The 12,834-nt window shown below is 49.2% G+C and overlaps 1 protein-coding gene across 1 annotated transcript in view; it reads left to right on the top strand.

Annotated features, from left to right (window-relative positions):
• The window catches only part of plch1 (phospholipase C, eta 1), a 251,627-nt gene that overhangs the window by 53,328 nt on the left and 185,465 nt on the right, over positions 1-12,834 (top strand). The window lies entirely within an intron of this gene.

Below are 12,834 nucleotides of genomic sequence, written 5' to 3'. Positions count from 1 at the left end.
AGGTGGCAAATGCTGAGAAGGTGAGGAGCTGAGTTAGAGGGGGGGGACTCCCAGTGGGTTAGAATGGAGGACAGTCTGTGCAGGGGGCGGGAGCTGAGGACGTTGGCAACAATGCTGCTCCCGATAGCCCCGGGGAAACACTCGGGGAGTCCGGTGGTGGTAGCGACATTGAAGATCTGGAGGCAGCTGCGCCAGCACTTTAGGCTGGGGGCGGGGTCAAGGGAAACACCGATTCGGGGAATCATAGATTTGAGTCAGAGAAGTGGGTTGGGAGTTTTCGGAGAAGGGGATTGGGGCACTAAAGGATTTGTTTCTGGGGGGCTGGTTTGTGGGACTGGAGGAGCTGTGGGGGAAATATGTGTTGGGCAGGGGTAAATGTTTTAGGTATATGCAGGTCCGAGATTTCGCTAAGAAGGAGATACAGAGCTTTCCGGTGGCACCGGCCCCCACACTGTTGGAGTTGCTGACGACAGGGGGAAAGGAGAGGTCGGGTGTCATCAATTTATGGGCCGATTCTTGGAGAAGAGAATGCACCGCTGGAGGGGATGGGATTAAGACAAAATGGGAGGAAGAGTTGGGAGAGTGCATGGAGGAGGGGTTACGGTGTGAGGTGTTCCGGAGGGTGAATGCTTCAACTTTGTGTGCGAGGTTGGGGCTTATACAACTGAAGGTGGTCTATAGGGCGCACCTCACAAAGGCGAGGATGAGCCTTTTGAGGGGTAGAGGATGTTTGTGAACGTTGTGGGCCCGCAAAACACATTCATATGTTTTGGTCCTGTCCAAAGCTGGAGGGTATTGGAGGGAGGTCTTCATGGTAATCTCGAAGGTGATACATATGAAGCTTGAACCGGGTCCCCTGGAAGCCATATTCGGCGTATCGGATCAGCCGCGGTTGGAAGCGGGTGCGGAGGCAGATGTTTTGGCCTTCGTTTCGTTGATCACCTGAAGGCGGGTCCTTTGGGGTGGAGGTCCGCTTCTCCACTCTGTGCTCTGGCGTGGCGGGGGATCTGTTGGTGTTTTTAACACTTGAGAAGGTGAAGTTTGAGTTGAGGAGAAGGATGGGAGGGTTCTACAATTCATGGGCTTTGTTTATTATGCACTTTCAAGAATTGGATGACATCAAACATTGGACTGTGTATGTTGTTGGTGACTATGAATCGGGTAATGGTTGATTCCTGATTCTTTTTCTTTGATGTTCGTATTTAAAATGTTGAGGATTGTTTGGGGGTTGGTGGGAGGAAGGGATTGTTGGCCAGGGGATTGACATTGCATTTGTTACTGTTGATTGTTTGTTGGTGGGTGTAAATTTGGATGAAGATGTGAAAAAGGAGAACAAAAATATATATTTTTTAAAAGTTGAAGGATTAATTTTTGATGTAATTGGTAGAGCAGTTGAATTCCATTAATTAATTTGCGACATTAGAGCATATAAGGCCAGGTCTCTTGCATGCAAGCTGTAAAACTCATTATAAATAATTTATGGACGGTATTTAAATTGATATTCCCATAGTTTTGTTGCTGCATGAGTGACCAATCCTTTCAAGTTGAGTACTGGTCCAATTAATGCAGGCCAGTTTGTCAGCAATTAGAGGCAAATCATAAATTAAAAAGTATTGGATCTGCTATGCCATTGCCAGATCCTCCATTTTGAGAAGAAAAGTTTGTATGATGATGAGACGGTTGAATTTTGACTTCTACTGCAATTTTATACTTCAATCAAAAACAATTGAAGGAATAAATTCACCATTCACTTAAGTGCAACAAAGGGACAAAAATAAATGTAATATTTTTTCAGCATAGTGTTACTCACAGGCAGTTTCTTTCAATGCAGAGTGTTTTAATTTGCTATCAAATCCGAGGAGTTTTTAAAAAAGTCCTTTTTATCCTCCCGTTGGATTGTAGCCTTCTACCCAATTGTAGCCTCTTAGCCATTTTCAGTTTTTTGGCCATTTTAATAACTTTGTTATGTTGTTCATTACTTTGCCCATGCTGGTGTTGGTGCAAATGTTGCTCATTTGGACACTATCATTTCATTTTTTCATGCCAACACATGGTACCTTAATTGGCTTTCATTTCTGAGATATACCTGGCACCTGTGAACATTTGCCACTAGATGGAGCATTATGAACTTCTGAAAGCACATATCCTCAACCTTTTTTGGCAGTCTCATTTTTAAAATTCTTTCAGTCTTATTTTTAAAAATTCTTTCCCAGGCTGTGGGTATCATTGGCTAGGCCAGCATTTATTGCCCATCCCTATGTGCCCTTGGTAAAGTTCGTGGTGATCTGCCTTCTTGAACTGTGGAAGTCCATGTGGTGTCGGTACACCACAGTGCTGTTATTATACTGTATGCTGATGTAAACATGCTTTAGTCCTGAAGCAGAGGATGGCATGTAAGCTCAACTGGTTTGATGGTGATTTGCTTCAGTAGTGTGCTCCTGAATACTAGAATGTCCGATAAAATATCGATTCTTATTTAGACAAGTCTTTGAATCTTTGTTCAAGCTTTCTCAATTGTTGCCACCTTTAGTTCCAAAATTTCCAAATGGAGGTATTACTATACCTTCAATTCACCGAGAGGCAGAGAGAGCGAGTGAACATTATGATTTATTAATCATGAACTTGCCTAGCCAGAGTCGGTTGTACAGATGAATGCCGTCCACAGGCGGCCGGTCTATATATGGCCCCGCACCGGGGTTACAGTACAGTACCTGGAAGCAGCTCGTATCACCACTTCCAGGTCATAGGCTACAGTATTATACATGCATTAGGTGAATACATTCACCACATTCACCCCCTGTTAAAAAAAATCAAGTACAGCGGGGGTGACGTGGGGCCATTACATATTCAGTCTATCTGGAGGCCGGATCGTTCTCTTCGACCTCCTCAGCTTTGGCGGTGCGTCGGGCACGGTTGTTGCAGGTGGTGACTCCAGGGGCGTTGTGTCTGGAGCTTGAGCCTCAGTCCGGCGTTTCAGAGACGGTTGGGGTGTGGGGGTAGGCAGGGGGGTGATGGGTGGCGGCAGTGTCGGCACGGGACAGTACAGAAGACCCAGGGGAGCGTACGGGGTGCTGGGGGTGGCAGCGGGGAGGGGGCGCATTGGCAGGGGAACCAGCTGGCGCCAGGTCCCGTAGGGAGACCGTATCTTGCCCTCGGTCCTGGTGCGTGATGTAGGCGTACTGGGGGTTGGCGTGGAGCAGCTGGACCCTCTCGACCAGGGGGTCGGTCTTATGGCTCCTCGTGTGCCTCCAGAGAAGGACTGGTCCCGGAGTTGTCAGCCAAGATGGAAGCGAAACCCCGGAGATGGACTTCCTGGGGAAGATAAACAAACGATCGTTAGGGGTCTCGTTCGTGGCTGTGCAGAGGAGTGATCTGATGGAGTGGAGGGCGTCGGGGAGGACCTCCTGCCAGCAGGGGATCGGGAGACTTCTAGACCTGAGGGCCAGAAGAACAGCCTTCCATACCGTTGCGTTCTCCCTCTCCACCTGCCCGTTTCCCTGCGGGTTATAGCTCGTAGTCCTGCTCGAGGTGATGCCTTTGCTGAGCAGGTACTGACGTAGCTCATCGCTCATGAACGATGTGCCCCGGTCGCTGTGGACGTAGGCAGGGAAACCGAACAGTGTGAAGATGTTGTGCAGTGCCTTTATGATTGTGGCTGAGGTCATGTCGGGGCAGGGTACAGCGAAGGGGAAGCAGGAGTACTCATCGATGACTGTAAGGAAGTTATATTACGGTTGGTGGAAGGGAGGGGCTCTTTGAAGTCAATGCTTAGGCGCTCAAAGGGCCGGGAGGCCTTTGCCAGGCGGGCCTCGTCTGGCCGGTAGAAGTGCGGTTTGCACTCCACGCAGACTTGGCAATCCCTGGTCATTGCCTTGACCTCCTTGGTGGAGAAGGGCAGATTGCGGGCCTTAATGAAGTGGGTAAGCTGGGTGACCCCCGGGTGGCAGAGGTCATTGTGGATAGCCCAAAGTCGGTCATCTTGCGCGCTGGCACATGTGCCACGGGACAGGGCATCTGGGGTCTCGTTGAGCTTCCCAGGACGATACTTGATATCGTAATTGTAGGTGGAGAGTTCGATCCTTCACCTCCAGATTTTGTCATTTTTTTCTTTTGCCCCGTTGTTGATTGTCAAACATGAAACCTCCTACCGGCTAGGTAGTGCCTCCAGTGCCGCACGGCTTCCACTGTGGCTTGTGCTTCCTTCTCGACCGAGGGGTGTCGAATTTCGGAAGCGTGGAGGGTCCTAGAGAAGAATGCTACTGGCCTGCCCGCCTGGTTGAGTGTGGCGGCCAGTGCGACGTCTGACGCATCGCTCTCTACCTGAAAGGGGATGGACTCGTCGACCGCGTGCATTGCGGCCTTGGTGATGTCGGCCTTGATGCGGCTGAAGGCCGAGCGGGCCTCATCCGTCAGGGGGAAACTGGTGGTTTGAATAAGTGGGCAGACTTTGTCTGCATAGTTGGGGACCCACTGGGCGTAGTATGAGAACAGCCCCAGGCATCGTTTTAGGGTATTGAGGCTGTGGGGAGGGGGGCGTTCTGTGAGGGGGCGCATATGGGCGGGGTAGCTAGTCGGGTAGTACGGAAGACGTACTTTGTTGTATGTGAGATTGAGGGATTGGGTGTCCTGGAGGAACCTCTGAAGGTTGGCGTCATGGTCCTGCTGATCATGGCCGCAGATGGTCACATTGTCCAAGTACGGGTATGTAGCCCGCAAACCGTACTGGTCCACCATTCGGTCCATCGTTCTCTGAAAGACCGAGAACCCATTAGTGACGCTGAAGGGGACTCTTAGGAAGTGGAAGAGTCGGCCGGCTGCTTCAAAGGCAGTGTACTGGCGCTCTTCCGGGCAGATTGGGAGCTGGTGGTAGGCCGACTTCAGATCGACCGTTGAGAGCACACGGTACTGTGTGATCTGGTTGACCATTTCCGCTATGCGGGGGAGGGGGTATGCATCCAGTTGTGTGAACCGGTTAATGGTCTGGCTGTAGTCCACAACCATCAGATTCTTTTCCCCGGTCCGGACAACCACCACTTGCACTGTCCAGGGGCTGTTGCTGGCCTCGATGATCCCTTCCCTCAACAGTCGCTGGACCTCCGACTTGATAAACATCATGTCTAGAGAACTGTACCGCCTGCTCCTGGTGGTGATGGGCTTACAGTCAGGAGTGAGGTTCGCAAAGAGTTAAGGGGGGGGATACCTTGAGGGTCGCGAGGCTGCACACCGTGAGGGGGGCAAGGGTCCGCCGAACTGTAAGGTCAGGCTTCGGTGATTACATTGAAAGTCCAATCCGAGCAGTAGGGGGGCAGAGGTGGGGGAGGACGTAGAGCTTAAAACGAGCGTACGCTGCGTTCTGCATCGCAAAATTGGCGATACAGTACCCCCGGATCTGAACCGAATGGGACCCGGAGGCAAGGGAGATTGTTTGGGAGGCTGGATAGGTGTGGAGGGAGCAGCACCTTACAGTGTCAGGGTGGAAAAAGCACTCCGTGCTCCCGGAGTTGAAAAGACAGGGGGTCTCGTGCCCGTTGACCCGGACGACCATCATGGCGATCATCAGCTGTTTCAGCTGCGACTGGTCGAGAGTGACTGCGCCCAGCTGCGGGTAGCCTGTGTGGTCGGTGGAATCACAAGATGGCGGCCCCCATGAGTCGCACGTGTCGGGCTGGGGCCAAGATGGCGACCAAGATGGCCGCCCCCCATCAGTCGCATGTGTTGGTCGGTGCCGGAGCCGGTGGCCAAGATGGCAGCCCCCATGAGTCGCACGTGTCGGTCAGTGGTGGGGCCGGCGACCAAGATGGTGTCTCCCACGAGTCGCACGATGCTGATGACTCATCTGATGGGGGCGTTCCGGGCAAGCACGCAGCCACATTTGCGGGGTCTGTTGGGCTGTGAGTCCATGGGTCGGACCTGGTGCGTTTTCGATTTCTGAGCCTTAGATTGGCCCAGACAGACTCTTGCGAAGTGCCCCTTTTTCCCACAGTCGCTGCACGTCGCTGTGCGGGCTGGGCAATGCTGCTGGGGGTGTTGGCCCTGGCCACAGAGGTAGCACTGCGGTTCCCCGGGCTGGGCTGGCAGACGCGCGGCACAGGCCTGCGACGTAATCTGCTCCGACGGGGGCCGCGATGAGGGTGTCCACGAGGGGTTTGCCAGGCCCACGGGGAATGCACTGAGGTTCTGGTAGGCCACCTCTAGCGAGGTAGCTAGCTTTACTGTGTCCCCCAGGTTGGAGGTCCCGTTTCGCAGCAGGCGCTGCCTGATGTAGTTCGAGCGGATCCCCGCCACGTAGGTGTCCCGGATCGGTGAGTTCATGTGTTCCTGCGCCGTCACATCTCGATAGCTGCAGTTCCTTGCGAGTAGAGTCAGGGTTTCCAGCGATTCTCCGGCGCATTGACGGTGAGTAGTGAGGAGGTGTCTGGCGAACCCCTCATTTATGGGCTTCACGAAGTGTGCCTTGAGGGTTGCGACCGCCGCCTCGTACGTGGCCGCTTTCTCGATCATTACTGAGATTCGATGGCTCACCCGAGCGTGGAGGAGTCGCAGCTTGAGGGTCTCCGTGGGAGGCATTGTGGAGGAGTCAAGTTAGGCCTCGAAGCATCAAAGCCAATGTTCGAATATCTCCTTGGCTTCGGGCGCGAGGGCGTCGAGTTCGAGCCTGTCTGCCTTTAGAGCGGCTTCCATAGTGCTGTCTATGATTAATATATTGATATACCTTCAATTCACCGAGAGGCAGAGAGAGCGAGTGAACATTGGGCTTTATTAATCATGAACTTGCCTAGCCAGAGTCGGTTGTACAGATGAATGCCGCCCACAGGCGGCCGGTCTATATATGGCCCCGGTGAGGGCGGAGCCAGAGGCGGAGCCCACTGGGGTTACAGTACCTGGAAGCAGTTCGTATCACCACTTCCAGGTCATAGGTCATGGGTTACAGTATCATGCATTAGGTGAATACATTCACCACGGGTATCATTTAAAAAGTGTTCCTGTGTGTGGTGGCACAGTGGTTAGCACTGCTGCCTCTCAGCCCCAGGAACCTGAGTTCAATTCCTTCCTTTGGTGACTGTGTGGCATTCGCACGTTCTCTCCATATCTGCATGGGTTTCCTTCGGTGCTCCAGTTTCCTCCCACAGCCAAAAGATGTGCAGGTTAGGTGGATTAGCCATGCTAAATTGCCCTTTAGTGTCCAGAAGGTTCGGTGGGGATATGGCGGTGGGCCCAGGTAGGGTGCTCTTTTCGAAGGGCCGGTGCAGACTTGATGGGCCAAATGCTCCCTTCTACACTGTAGTGAGTCTATGAATTAGATTTACATTGCAATGGGTTTCACATACTCCGGGAACTTGCCAGTAACTTGTTCTGACAGCATTTGGATTTTTATTACCTTCTTTGAACACAAGGGGGTGTTGCTGTATGGAATTTCTCAAGTTTACTTCAAAGGCAGAGTAGTCCAGTCGTCATTTTTAATGTATTAATTTCAATACAACTTTTGTAACGCAAGGCTTTTTATTTCTGAAATGTATCTCTCTAGACAGCAATAAAGATATTCTTTTAGTTTTTAAAATAAATTTAAAGTACCCAATTCATTTTTTCTACCAGTTAAGGGGCAATTTGGCGCTGTCAATCCACCTACCCTGCACACCCTTGGATTGTGGGGGTGAGACACTGGGAGAATGTGCAAATTCCACACGGACAGTGACCCGGGGCTGGGATCGAACCCGGGTCCTCGGCACCATGTGGCAGCAGTGCTAACTAAGGTGCAAGATTTTCTTTTAGTAAGAAGAAAAGGGGTAGTCTGCTCAACTATTCACAAAGATCCTGGCTGCTCTTCCACCTCCCTGCAATATTGCTATGCCCTTTGAGTCCCTTGGGGTGCAAAAATCCATTGATCTCTGACTTGAATATACTCAAAGATGAAACATCCTCAGTTTGAATGGCAGATATTTCCAGAGGTTCACAATCCTTTGATTGAAGTAATGTCTCCTCATCTCAGTCCTACGTGGCTGACCCCTTATTCAGAGACCGTGGTCTGTAGTTCCAGATTCCGCAGCCAAGGAAAACATCATCCTTTCCCTACATCCTTTAGAATTAAGTATGTTTCAATAAGATCACCACTCATTCTTTTAAACTTTAGGGAATATAGACCTGATCTTCTCAATCTGTCCTCAATTAGAAATCCTTTTCCTAGGATCAGGGAAGGAGACCAAATCTGGAAGCGATTCTACACATGTGATCTATCCATGTCCTTTAAAATTGCAGTCAGAGTTCTTTACTTTTGTTTTCCAATCAATTTGTAATAAAGGCTAATATACTATTTGCTTTCCTAATTACTTGCTGTACGTGCATACTAACTTTCCATAATTATGTTGTGTGGCACTACCACTGTGCTAAATGGGGTGGACTTCGAACAGACCTAGCAACTCCAGACTGGACCTCCATGAGGCGTTGTGGGCCATCAGCAGCAGCAGAATTGTATTCAGCCACAATCTGCAACCTCATGGCCAGGCATGTCCCCATTCTACCATTATGTTCTTGACATCAAGGCAGCATTTGACCAAGTATGGCATCAAGGAGCCCTAGCTAAACTGGATTCAATGGGAATCAGGGAGAAAACTCTCCGTTGGTTGGAGTCATGTCTGGCACAAAGGAAGATGCTTGGAGGCCAATCATCTCAACTCCAGGACATCACTACAGGAGTTCCTCAGGGTAGTATCCAAACCAATCCAATCCCAAGCTCAACCATCTTCAGCTGCTTAACAATGTCCTGCCTTCCATCATAAGGTCATAAATGGGGATGTTTGCGGATGACTGCACAATGTTCAGCACCATTTGCGACTCCTCAGATAATGAAGCAGTCCATGTCCTAACGTGGCAAGACCTGGACAATATCCAGGCTTGGGCTGACAAGTGATCAGTTACATTTGCACCACACAAGTGTCAGGTAATGACTATCTCTTACAAGAGAGGATCTAACCATCGGCCCTTGGCATTACCATCGCTGAATCCCCCACAATCAGCATCCTGGGTATTACCATTGATCAGAAACTGAACTGGACTCGCCACATTAATACTGTCGCTACCAGGACAGGTCAAAGGCTAGGAATCCTATGGTGAGTAACTCACCTCTTGACCCCCCCCAAAAGCCTGTCAACTATCTACAACGCACAAGTCGGGAGTGAAATGAAATACACTCCACCTGCCTGGGTGAGTACAGCTCTCGAGAAGCTCGACACCATCCAGGACAAAGCAACCCGCTTGATTGCTCCACAAACATTCAAACCCTCCACCACCGACGAACAGTGACAGCCGTGTGTACCATCTACAAGATGCACTGCAGAAACGCAATAAGGTTCCTTAGCACCTTCGAAATTCACGACCACTACCATCTAGAGATGGACAAGAACAGCAGATACCTGGAACCTCACCACCTGGAGGTTCTCCTCTAAGTCACTCACCACCTTGACTTGGAAATATGTCGCCGTTCCTTCACTGTTGCTGGGGCAACATCCTGGAAATTCCTCCCTAACAGCACAGTGGGTGTCCCTACACCTCGAGGACTGCAGCGGTTCAAGAAGGAACTCCCCACCACCTTCTGAAGGGCAACTCGGGATGGGCAATAATCACTGGCCCAACCAGCGACGCTCTCATCCCGTAAAAATAAATTTTTAAAAATGACCAAGGACATCCATATCCTTCTGACTGCTTCCCAGTCTCTGAATTTGAAGAAAATCTGCCTCACAAATTTTTCTATCAAGCAAATTAGTTTGCATTTCTCTAGGCTACATTCCATCAGCCGTCTTTAACTAAGCCTTGCTGGAACATCTATGTACCCTTCTCACAGACCATTTTCATAGAATCATAGAATTTACAAGCAGAAGGAGGCTATTCAGCTCATCGAGTCTGCACCAGCTCTTATAAAGAGCACTCTACTCAAGCCCATGTATGTACCCTGTCCCCGTATTCCAGTAAATCCTACTTAACCTTTTTGGACACTAAGGGCAATTTATCATGGCCAATCCACCTAACCCGCACATCTTTGGACTGTGGGAGGAAACTGGAGAACCCGGAGGAAACCCACGCAGACACAGGGAGAACGTGCAGACTCCGCACAGACCCAGCCAGGAATCAAACCTGTACCCTGGAGCTGTGAAGCAACTGTGCTAACCACTATGCTACCGTGCTGCCCTCCTAATTTTATGTCCTTGTGCACAAATCCCTCATCCAAGCCATTGATATGGATTGTGACTAGCTGAGGCCCAAGCACTGATTCACCCCACTAGTTGCACCTTGCTAACCAGATGTCTAATTTATTCCTTCTCCTTTTTGCTCAGTACTCAATCCATGTTAATATGTCATCTCCGATCCTGTGACAGCTTTTGTGCCTTATCGAATGTTTTGTGAAAATCCAAATGCTTTACATCCACGATCCTACATTCACCCGACAAGTTAAAATGTCCAGAAAATTGTAACCGATTTCCCTTTCCTAAATTTCCTAAATTCCCTTTCCTAAATAGGATTCTGCTTAATCCTATCATGATTACCACATCCCGTATAATAGTTCTAGTTTTTATGCTACTATTGATGCCAGCTATGGTTCAGTGTGTACCCTTTCCACCCTCTCTTGATTAATGGGGTTAGATTTCCTTTCTTTCAATCCATGGAGACCTATCCGGAATCCACAAGAGTTTTGGCCACGCATCCACTACCTGTGTGGCAACCTTTTCCCAGAAATAATGCGTAGATATGGAGCAGCAGGTCCAGGGAAATTGTCAACTTTTAGCTCCACTGATTTTGCCGCCTTTATTCTTTCACAGGGACCAGTATTTGTTGCCCATCTCTAATTGCTCTCTAATAATAATCCTTATTATTGCCACAAGTAGACTTACATTAACACTGCAATTAAGTTACTGTGAAAATCCTCTAGTCGCCACACTCCTTCGCCTGTTCGGGTACGCTGGGGGGAGAATTCAGAATGTCCAAACAGCACTCCTTTCGGACTTGTGGGAGGAAACCGGAGCACCCAGAGGAAATCCACGCTGACTCGGGGAGAATCTGCAGACTCTGCACAGGCAGTGACCCAAATCGGGAACCGTGGACCCTGGCGCTCTGAAGCAACTGTGTTACCCACTGTGCTACTGTGCCACCCAAGAAGGTGATGAAGGTTGTAGTGAGTCATCTTGCCTTAAACTGCTGAGGCCATTTGGTGTGGGTACCCCCACAGTGCTGTTAGAGAGGGAGTTCCAGGGTTTTGATACAGCGACAGTGAAGGATTTTGTTCCCAGTTGATATCATTCCAAGACGATATGTAACTTGGGAGGGGAACTTTCAGGAGGTGGTATTTCCATGAATCTGTGGCTCTTGACCTTCTGGATGGCAAAGGTTGCTGTTTTAGAGGATGCATTGAAGGAGCACTAGTGAATTGTTGGAGTGCATCTTGTCCAGAGCACAAATTGCTGCCACTGTGCATTGGTAGTGGAGGAAGTGGACGTTGAAAGTGGTGGATGGGGTGTCAGTCAAGCAGGCAGCTTTGTCCCGGATGGTGTTGGGCTTCATGAATGTTGTTGGAGATGCACTCACCCAGGCAAGTGGGGAGTATTCCATCACACTCCTGACTTGTACCTTGTGGACAGGCTTTGAAGAATCAGGTGGTCATAGAATTTACTGCAGAAGGAGGCCATTTGGCCTATTGAGTCTGCACTGGCCCTTGAAAAGAACACCCTACTTAAGCCTACGCCTCCACCATAAACCGATAATCCAGTAACACCACTTAACCTTTTGGACACTAAGGGATAATTTACCGTGGCCAATCCACTTAACCTGCACACCTTTGGACAGTTACTTTGTGAGTTATTAGCCTCTGACCTGCCCTTGTAGCCACAGTATTTATATGGCTAGTTAAATTCAGATTCCAGCCAATGATAACCCCCAAGACGTTGATAGTGTCATTTGCAGGTCCCTTTAAGAAATGGGTGTTTATCAAATAGCTGCAGTGATGTCATTGTGTGGGTGAAGCTGGAATGTGATTCTGTCTTTTACTTTCGTTTTGAGCTGGAAGCTGCTTTGTGTCTTGGTTTCGTTTTCAGTTGGGGAGCTGCATTCAAACCAAGGAAGTGTTCTCTCTCTCTCTCTCTCTCTCTTTAAAGAATGTCTCCAGATCACTCGATGATTTCAAAGTAATACCTGTTTCTGCAAGGAATGCAAACTTGCTGTCTTTATTAAAAAGAGTTTTTTGACTTATGGATGTTGTTAGGAAAGTTATTAAGGGTTACCTGTAGAGTATTTTATCTGTGGAGATTATCAGTGTTGGTAGTTGATAAGATGGTTACTGTGTGTTTATAAAATGTTATCTGGAGGTCCCAGGTTCGATCCCGGCTCTGGGTCACTGTCCGTGTGGAGTTTGCACATTAGAACATAGAACATAGAACGATACAGTGCAGTACAGGCCCTTCGGCCCACGATGTTGCACCGACATGGGAAGTCGAAAAACAAAAGCCATCTAACCTACACTATGCCATTATCATCCATATGCTTATCCAATAAACTTTTAAATGCCCTCAATGCATTTCTGTGTGGGTTTCCTTCGGGTGCTCCGGTTTACTCCAACAAGTCCCAAAAAGACTTGTTAGGCGAATTGGACATTCTGTATTCTCCCTCGGTGTACCCGAACAGGCACCGGAATGTGGCGATATGAGCTTTTCACCGTAACTTCATTGCAGTGTTAATGTAAGCCTACTTGTGACAATAAAGATTATTATTATTATCTCCGAAAATTCCCATCCCACTTCCCTGGCTCAAATCTGATTCCCCAGAATTGGCATTTCCATTGACCTCGCCCACAAT

This window comes from Scyliorhinus torazame, chromosome 14 (assembly GCF_047496885.1).
Source record: "Scyliorhinus torazame isolate Kashiwa2021f chromosome 14, sScyTor2.1, whole genome shotgun sequence".
Taxonomy (NCBI): domain Eukaryota; kingdom Metazoa; phylum Chordata; class Chondrichthyes; order Carcharhiniformes; family Scyliorhinidae; genus Scyliorhinus; species Scyliorhinus torazame.
The sequence above is the reverse complement of the archived record's forward strand: the minus strand, read 5'-3'. Positions and strand labels throughout refer to the sequence as shown.